The sequence below is a fragment of the Rutidosis leptorrhynchoides genome, chromosome 1 (assembly GCF_046630445.1).
Source record: "Rutidosis leptorrhynchoides isolate AG116_Rl617_1_P2 chromosome 1, CSIRO_AGI_Rlap_v1, whole genome shotgun sequence".
NCBI classification, from domain to species: Eukaryota; Viridiplantae; Streptophyta; class Magnoliopsida; order Asterales; family Asteraceae; genus Rutidosis; species Rutidosis leptorrhynchoides.
In genome coordinates, this window is record NC_092333.1 from 556288854 (window position 1) to 556296683 (window position 7830).

The following is a 7830-nucleotide window of genomic DNA, read 5'->3' on the forward strand; positions in this document are numbered from 1 at the left end:
GAGAAGATGGTCGAGTATTTGTTGAAGGATCTTCAAAAACGCAAATAGAGATCGCTTGTTTAGACTTGTTCTACGCTATTGAATACTATTGTTTATTATTTGATATTCGCACATACATTGCTAGATGTGGTTTTACATATGTGGTTTTGCTTATGACGTGAGAGATATGTTACTTTTGTTGGTTATGCATGATTTTTGAACGAGATTTTTATTACATCAAGTGTTGGATTTACTAATGATTGATCATGCTTAGTGTTGCTACTACTGTTGTTAATTAGTGATAATGCTACTAGTGTATATTGTCCTTACTACTGCTACTACTAAACGCTATGTATCGCTAATACTTATCACTAGTCCTACTAGAATAACTATGATTTAATATTATCTACTATGCATCATTCCCGTTGCTAGTATAATTTTTATATGTAGATTTCATTGACGCTAACCGAATGTGTTATCTTGACCAGAAACATAATGCCGCCCAAGCCAGTTTCCCAAGTTTATGTTCGTCGGTGGATCTTCGAAGGATTAACCGAGGTCGTGGCAGAACTTCGTAATGGAACCAACAGCAACAATGTGAATGCTACAAATCAGTGAAATCAGGATGCAACTAATACTCAGAACAATGGAAAAGAAGGGTGTACGTACAAGAATTTCTTGAGTTGTGAACCACACTCGTTTAATGGCACCGAAGGTCCAGTTAGTTTGACTCGTTGGTTTGAGAAGCTAGAGTCTGTTTTTCGTATCAGCAGTTGTAGAGATGCGGATAGAACGAAGTTTGCATCTTGTAAGCTATCTGATGGTGCTTTGACATGGTGGAATACTTATGCAAATTCCGTAGGTATGGATCAGGCTTTTGAGACTCCATGGGAGAATTTGAAATGACGGATGATCGAAGAGTATTGTCCCTACACTGAAACTGTTAAGATGGAGCGGGAACTCCAAAACTTGAAGCTAGTGGGTACTAATCTGGCCAGTTACAAGAAGAGATTCTTTGAGCTTGCTCTCATGTGTCCGCATATGGTTACTCTCGAACGCCGCAAGATCACTCTGTATGCGAGAGGTTTGACCGAGAATATTCAAAGCGGTGACTACTTCGAAACCGAGAACTATACAAGAGGCTGTTGAGATGGCTGGTGAGTTGATAGACCAAGTTGAACAGCGAGGAAAGACTCCTGCCTCAACTGAGACTAAAACTTATGATAACAAGAGGAAATGGAACAAAAATAATAACTTAGGGAAGAATTTCAATCAGCAGCCCTTTAAGAAACAAGATATTGCTAAGGGCAACACTGCAACTCCGAATGCTAGTTCTGGTTATAAGGGAAAGTTCCCGTTGTGTGCTAAATGTAATAGGCATCACCCGGGTGATTGTATGAAGAGGTGTGATAAGTGCAAGAAGAATGGACATGTGGCTGCCGAGTGTAGAGCTGGTACGAATATGTGTTACGGGTGCGAAAAGGAATGTCACTTCCGGAAGGATTGCCCAACTGCTAGTAAGACTGCCGAACCTGCAAGAGGAAGGGCTTTCAACATTAACTCTAATGAGGCTCGTGATGATCCTAAGCTAGTCACGGGTACGTTTCTGATGTGCGTAGATGTGTATACGAAATAGTTATATATTTACTACAAAATACTATTAAATACGATACAATTTTACACAACTTATTTATTTATTTATAGAGTGGATATACCTAAACCTTGCTACAACACTTATAGGCAGTGTACCTAATTGTACAGTAGTGTAGTTTTTAGTAAGTCCGGTTCGTCCACAGGGAACTAGCCAAGTTTAACGCTATATTTTTAAAACTATATTTGTATATATATATATATATATATATATATATATATATATATATATATATATATATATATATATATATATATATATATATATATATATAAGTAGTATTATTATTATAAAAGGGGGTTTTTACCGTTTAATGACCGGTTTGTCGATTTTAAAACTTTAGTCGTAGTTAAAACCAAATGTAAAATATTAAAAATAAAAATAACTTAATTTAAAGCGTAAAGTAATTGACAATAATTAAAGTGCGATAAATAAAAGTGCGATAAATTAAATGACGATAAATAAAATTGCGATAATTAAAAGTACGATAAAAAAAGTGCAATTAAATAAAATGACAGTAAATAAAATTTCGATGAAATATGAAATAAAGGAATTATGCTTATTTAAATTTCCATAATCATGATGTTTGACGTGTTGATTTTAGTTTATTACCATGGGTTAATTGTCCTTTGCCCTGGATTATTCCATATGTCCATCTGGTTTTTGTCCATAACAGTCCATCAGTCATAAATATAAAGTACGAGTGTCCTCGTCAAATTATCCTTATATCCGAAGTCAAATATTCCAACTAATTGGGGACTTAAACTATAACTACACCAATTTTCCTTGTATGTAATTCACCCCTGTTTTAATAAGTCCATTAACTATTAATCCATTCCCGTGTCCGGTTAAATGAACGATTATTAGTACTTATAAATATCCCGCCCATCGTGTCCGATCGAGTGTATATGGTTATTTATAGGTACGTCCAATTGTAATTTTTATATTAAATTAATGAACTATCATTCAATTAAACAAATATAAAGATCATTAATAGCCCATAGTCTAATTTCCACAAGTGTCGTTCTTTTGTTCAAACCCCAATTATGGTACAAAGCCCAATTACCCCATCTTTAATATTTAGCCCAACATCATGATTACTTTAATTTAAATAAGCATAATAATAACTTAGCTACGAGACATTAATTTAAAAAGGTTGAATATAACTTACAATGATTAATAATAGCATAGCAATACACGGACAGAATTTTGACTTACACACTTACAACATTCGCTAACTGAAAGGACCCGTCCTAATCCACCTGGACGAAGTCATCAACATTTGGTCCCATTGCGATGATCGGCTCCAAGAAATGTCCTTATATTGAGCAAATGCACAGCGGAAGACTTAATTCGTACCTGAGAATAAACATGCTTTAAAGTGTCAACCAAAAGGTTGATGAGTTCATAGGTTTATCATAACAATCATTTCAATATGTTAATAGACCACAAGATTTCATAATCATAAACATAATACACTCGCAAGTGTATGTAAAGTATTCTAAGTGGTTGAGCACTTGGTAACCATACATAACATTTAATCAACGTCGCATATTCCCTTTATTATGAAATCTCACTACACCGTACCAAGTGTAGTCACCAAAACGAAGTACTGTGCAACCGTTGAATACTGGTCGTCCAGTCCGGTTGGGGTTGTCAGGACCGATAGATCTATCAACAGGATTCGCGTTTACAATACCCATGTAAATAGTAGTTACCAAGCTACAGGGAAATATGCCAATGGTACAACTCAACGTAGAATATATTTTTAAGTACTTGTGTCTATTTTGTAAACATTTATAAAAGCAGCGCATGTATTCTCAGCCCATAAATGTATATTGCAAAAGCAATTAAAAAGGGAGCAAATGAAACTCACTTTTGCCTTGAAGGTATTTAATTCGACTTGGTCTCCGATAGATATCACGAACCTAACCATATATATAATATATCAACATATTTTCTTTTTAAGTAATCATTACATATATATACTTTTAATACTTTTAATATTTTCTTAGTCCGTAGTTAGCAGTCCGATGTTAGTGGTCCACAATTAGTTGCTTAAATAAAATAAATAAAGACCCCATCGTATTCGTATTGATCAGAATTAATCTCGACCCATGGTACCATGTTGTCAAATGACGTGTTGCGTACATAAAGTACCGTGTTATCAAATGACGTGTTGCGTACAATCATGAGGTCTTATGATTAATCTTCTCGCGTTGTTTACGGGTGGTCCTGAAATATATAAAATCAAATCATAAGTAATTATATATAAAATATCATATTAATTAGAAAAGATATGATTAATTTACTTTTTCTCCAAATATTTTCGTAGCTAAACTAGCTTCGGATACCCAATCTTGTTTTAGTCGTAGTTTCTTCATTACAACTCCGTTTTTGTTGGTTCAACTTGCCACTTCCTTGGATCGAGTCAAATTTTAAGAATATGAACTGAAAATACCTTAGTTCGTATTCAAAATCATAGGTTATTGGTCATACTTTGGTGAAACTTATGAAAGTGATCATTTTCCATCATAAAAACAACATTTAATGATCATTTTTCTAAAAATACTTACACTTTGAATTAAACCATGAAATTTTTATGTGTTAACATATTCATAAGAAATATCATTTTTCCAGAACATGAACTTCCAATTCAAAGTTCAAGATGGTTTTTAATTATCCAACCCAAAACAGCCCCCGTTTGCACTCTGACGACGTAGATTCAGTTTTTAAGACGTTCTTTGTAAAACCAAGTTATATCTTGTTAGGTTAGCATATCAATATGATATATTACAGGTCTTAAAGTGTTTTAAAAGTCAAGTTAGAAGGATCTATTTAGTTTGCGAACAAGTTTGAAATCATTCAAACTATGTTCTTGTTGTTAAAATTTTATACCACATAATAAGATAGCTATATGAATATGAATTGAATAAGATTATGAACAAGGTTACAACCTCAAGTTACTTGGACAAAGTTACTGCAAAAGATAAGAAATAATCTTGAAATCAAAGAGTGGTGGAGTTAGATCAAAAGGTTGGAAGTAAACTTCTTCAAATGGGTGGTTATTTTGATATGTTCTTGAAAGAGTTTTCTTATGGTGTTTAAGGCTTGTAATTGAAGCTAAATGATGGGGAAAATGCTTGGAGATGATCAAGTATGAAGTTAGGAGTATTTTGAGAGATAAATGAGGGTGTAGATATGAGAAAATGGAGTGAAGAAATGGTGTTCATTTATAAAAACGTTCTTAGTTTATAAAGAAAGAAAGGGATTCCTAATTTTGTTTTCTTACTAATAATTCACACTACTTGACAAATCCTAGTTACCTCATATCTAGGGCAGTAATAATGTTGATTAGGATGTTGATTTGATGTGTATATACCAATAGTAAATACGTATAGAAGCTGGGTATGATACGGGTACATATACCCTAGATATACGTATAGAAATCTTGACGAAACGGAACGAGAATTCAAATATAGCTATCTTTTGTGAATATACTTATATTGTTTTATGTATTTAAGTCCTTAAAAAGTTATTAAATACATTATATATACGATACATGTATAGGCATTATAGATTATAAGTATATATATCAAAGAATGTTACGTATAGTTATCGTTTTGAAAACTTAAGTTAGTAGTTTCAAAATATACTTATAACTCATTGTCATTAGTACACAATGAGATGTTAAACCATCCTTAAATCATGTTAAATATATATAAATACATATATATACACAAACGTATAATTATCGTATGTTATATAGTTCGTGATATCATCGGTCATATTGGACGGTCAAACGTTGTGTAAAACTCTTTTCAAAAACACAAGTCTCAACAATTTGGATTGCTTATCATGTTGGTATGGTTTAATTTATGTAAATATTAATCTCATAAGTATAATTTGGTCGGAAAATTTCGGGTCATTACAGTACCTACCCGTTAAAGAAATTTCGTCCCCGAAATTTGATAGAGGTTGTTATGGATAACAATAAGAAGGTTTTCATGACAAATATAAGGTGACAATGGTGTTTTATCATCATTGAGTAATGTAGATAAAACGATTCGATTATGCGAAGAATATAAATGAGACTATCGTAAAAGAGTGAGATGAGTAAAATATGTTCGTCTTAACCGATGACGTAGTTATGATTGATTTCTGGGATTTAAGGGATTTAAAGAGAATCTTACGTAATAAGATTTGGTTCTTTGGTGATTAAGGAAATCAGGATCTTCTTTGATTATATGCAATAATCTGTTTCGATTGCTCTGTCGGATATTTCACTATAAATTCACCCCTTCGTTTCCTTATTTTCCACGACTCACACCTTCTATTCTTTCTCCCTTGATTCTTACTTTAAAGCATTCATCAATATGCTCCATCCAGTCCTGATTCTTGATATACTCCTAACTTTTATATCTGTCATTCTTCTTTTTCATCTACCACCAGAAGAATCTATTTACTTCTACTATACTCTTGTGTTTATAGTGTTTCTAATTCTCTCGTGTCTCTATATTGCTATCTGCATCGATATACACGGTTTGTAATTTAGGGGTTATTATCGGAGTTTATATTCTTCATTATTTTTCGGAGCTTCATGCTTTCGTTTTCTCTTCCCGACTAAGCGAGTAATGGTCCGGAATTCGTAGATATGAAATTCAGAATGAACATAGCTAATGCTCTAAGAAGAAAATGGTAATAGAACGATTTTGATTTGTTAAATTACCAGAATACCCTGGAGATGACCGAGTCATCCAGAAAAATATTCTCTTGATATGTTTAGAGATTAGATAGAATGTAAGAGTCGTGTAAATGGCACATGATGACGGTACTGTGAATCATCATGCTTCATTAGAAACTCAGCATGACTTACTGTAATATAATGACATTGATCAAGTGTCATTATATTATACTAATCCATGCTTCAGTTCCCAACACTACTTCAAAACATTCATATTTTAAACTCGAAGGTTTCAGAATTTAGAAACTAACACAGTTTCTTTTATGTTGTAGATATTACGGAGATATAAATGATCTCAGATAAGAATAGTTGTGAAAATATCGCCAGAAATATGGAGGATATTTATAATAGAACATACGAGAATATCTTAGAATTTCTAATATCAATGGATGATGAAGAAGATTTGTCTGTGAAGGTTTAGAATGAGAAATAAGATGTTTGCTAGCGATTTCAGCAGGCACAGAATCATTTGGATTCTTTGAAGGCAAACTTATTCTTTGTGATTTGTCCACGGCTTTCTTCATAGTTTCGCATAATCCGCTTTTCGGTACTAAATTTTCTATCGAGCGTTCCTAATACTCCTTTCTTTATCATCAAACTTGTGTCCATTAAGATCACCTACAACATGCTGCTTCGTCAGTATTTTCAAAGTTAACTGATCTGGGTCATCGGTTATCAAACCGAGGTAGTTTTAGGAGAATTGTGTTTTTAGAATGATTAATCGCTGATGGTAATATTGTGGAATATAAAAGGTTCCCCAGTAACAATAAAGAGTACGCATATATATCGCGGTTATAATAAAGTTGTTTCGGATGAAAATTCGGAGTTGACTTGCTGGAGCTGTGACAAATTAGCTACTTTGGAAAGGGATTGCAAAACGATCTTCGGTAATAACAATGTCAAAGGAACTAGAACAGATACGTGTCAAACGTTTACTCAGTTTCCGAGGATTTTTCAGGTGCATAACTATATGCATCAATCTTTTCTTCCGTAGATGAAGTGCGGTTGGTTTATCCTCTCGATTGAGTTGTTTTTAAGAATCATGATAGATTTGAATGCTGATTGTAATCGTCGAGATACAATGAGGTTTAAGATGAAATCAAGTGGCAATCTTGAAAAAAATGTTTAGTTTCATATGTTATAATCAATATTTTAATTCATTTTAATTGTCCAATGTCATTAGTCCACAGTCGATAGTCCACAGTAACAGTCCAATAATTCATATATAGTTTAATATATAATATACGAATTAATTAATACGTGTCGTGACCCGTATACGTCTCAGACTCGATCACAACTCAAACTATATATATTATTGTAGAATCAACCTCAACCCTGTATAGAGAACTCGATCATTACTGCATATAGAGTGTCTATGGTGATTCCAAATAATATATATAGATGCGTCGATATGATATGTCAAAACATTGTATACGTGTCCCGATATTTAAAGTGC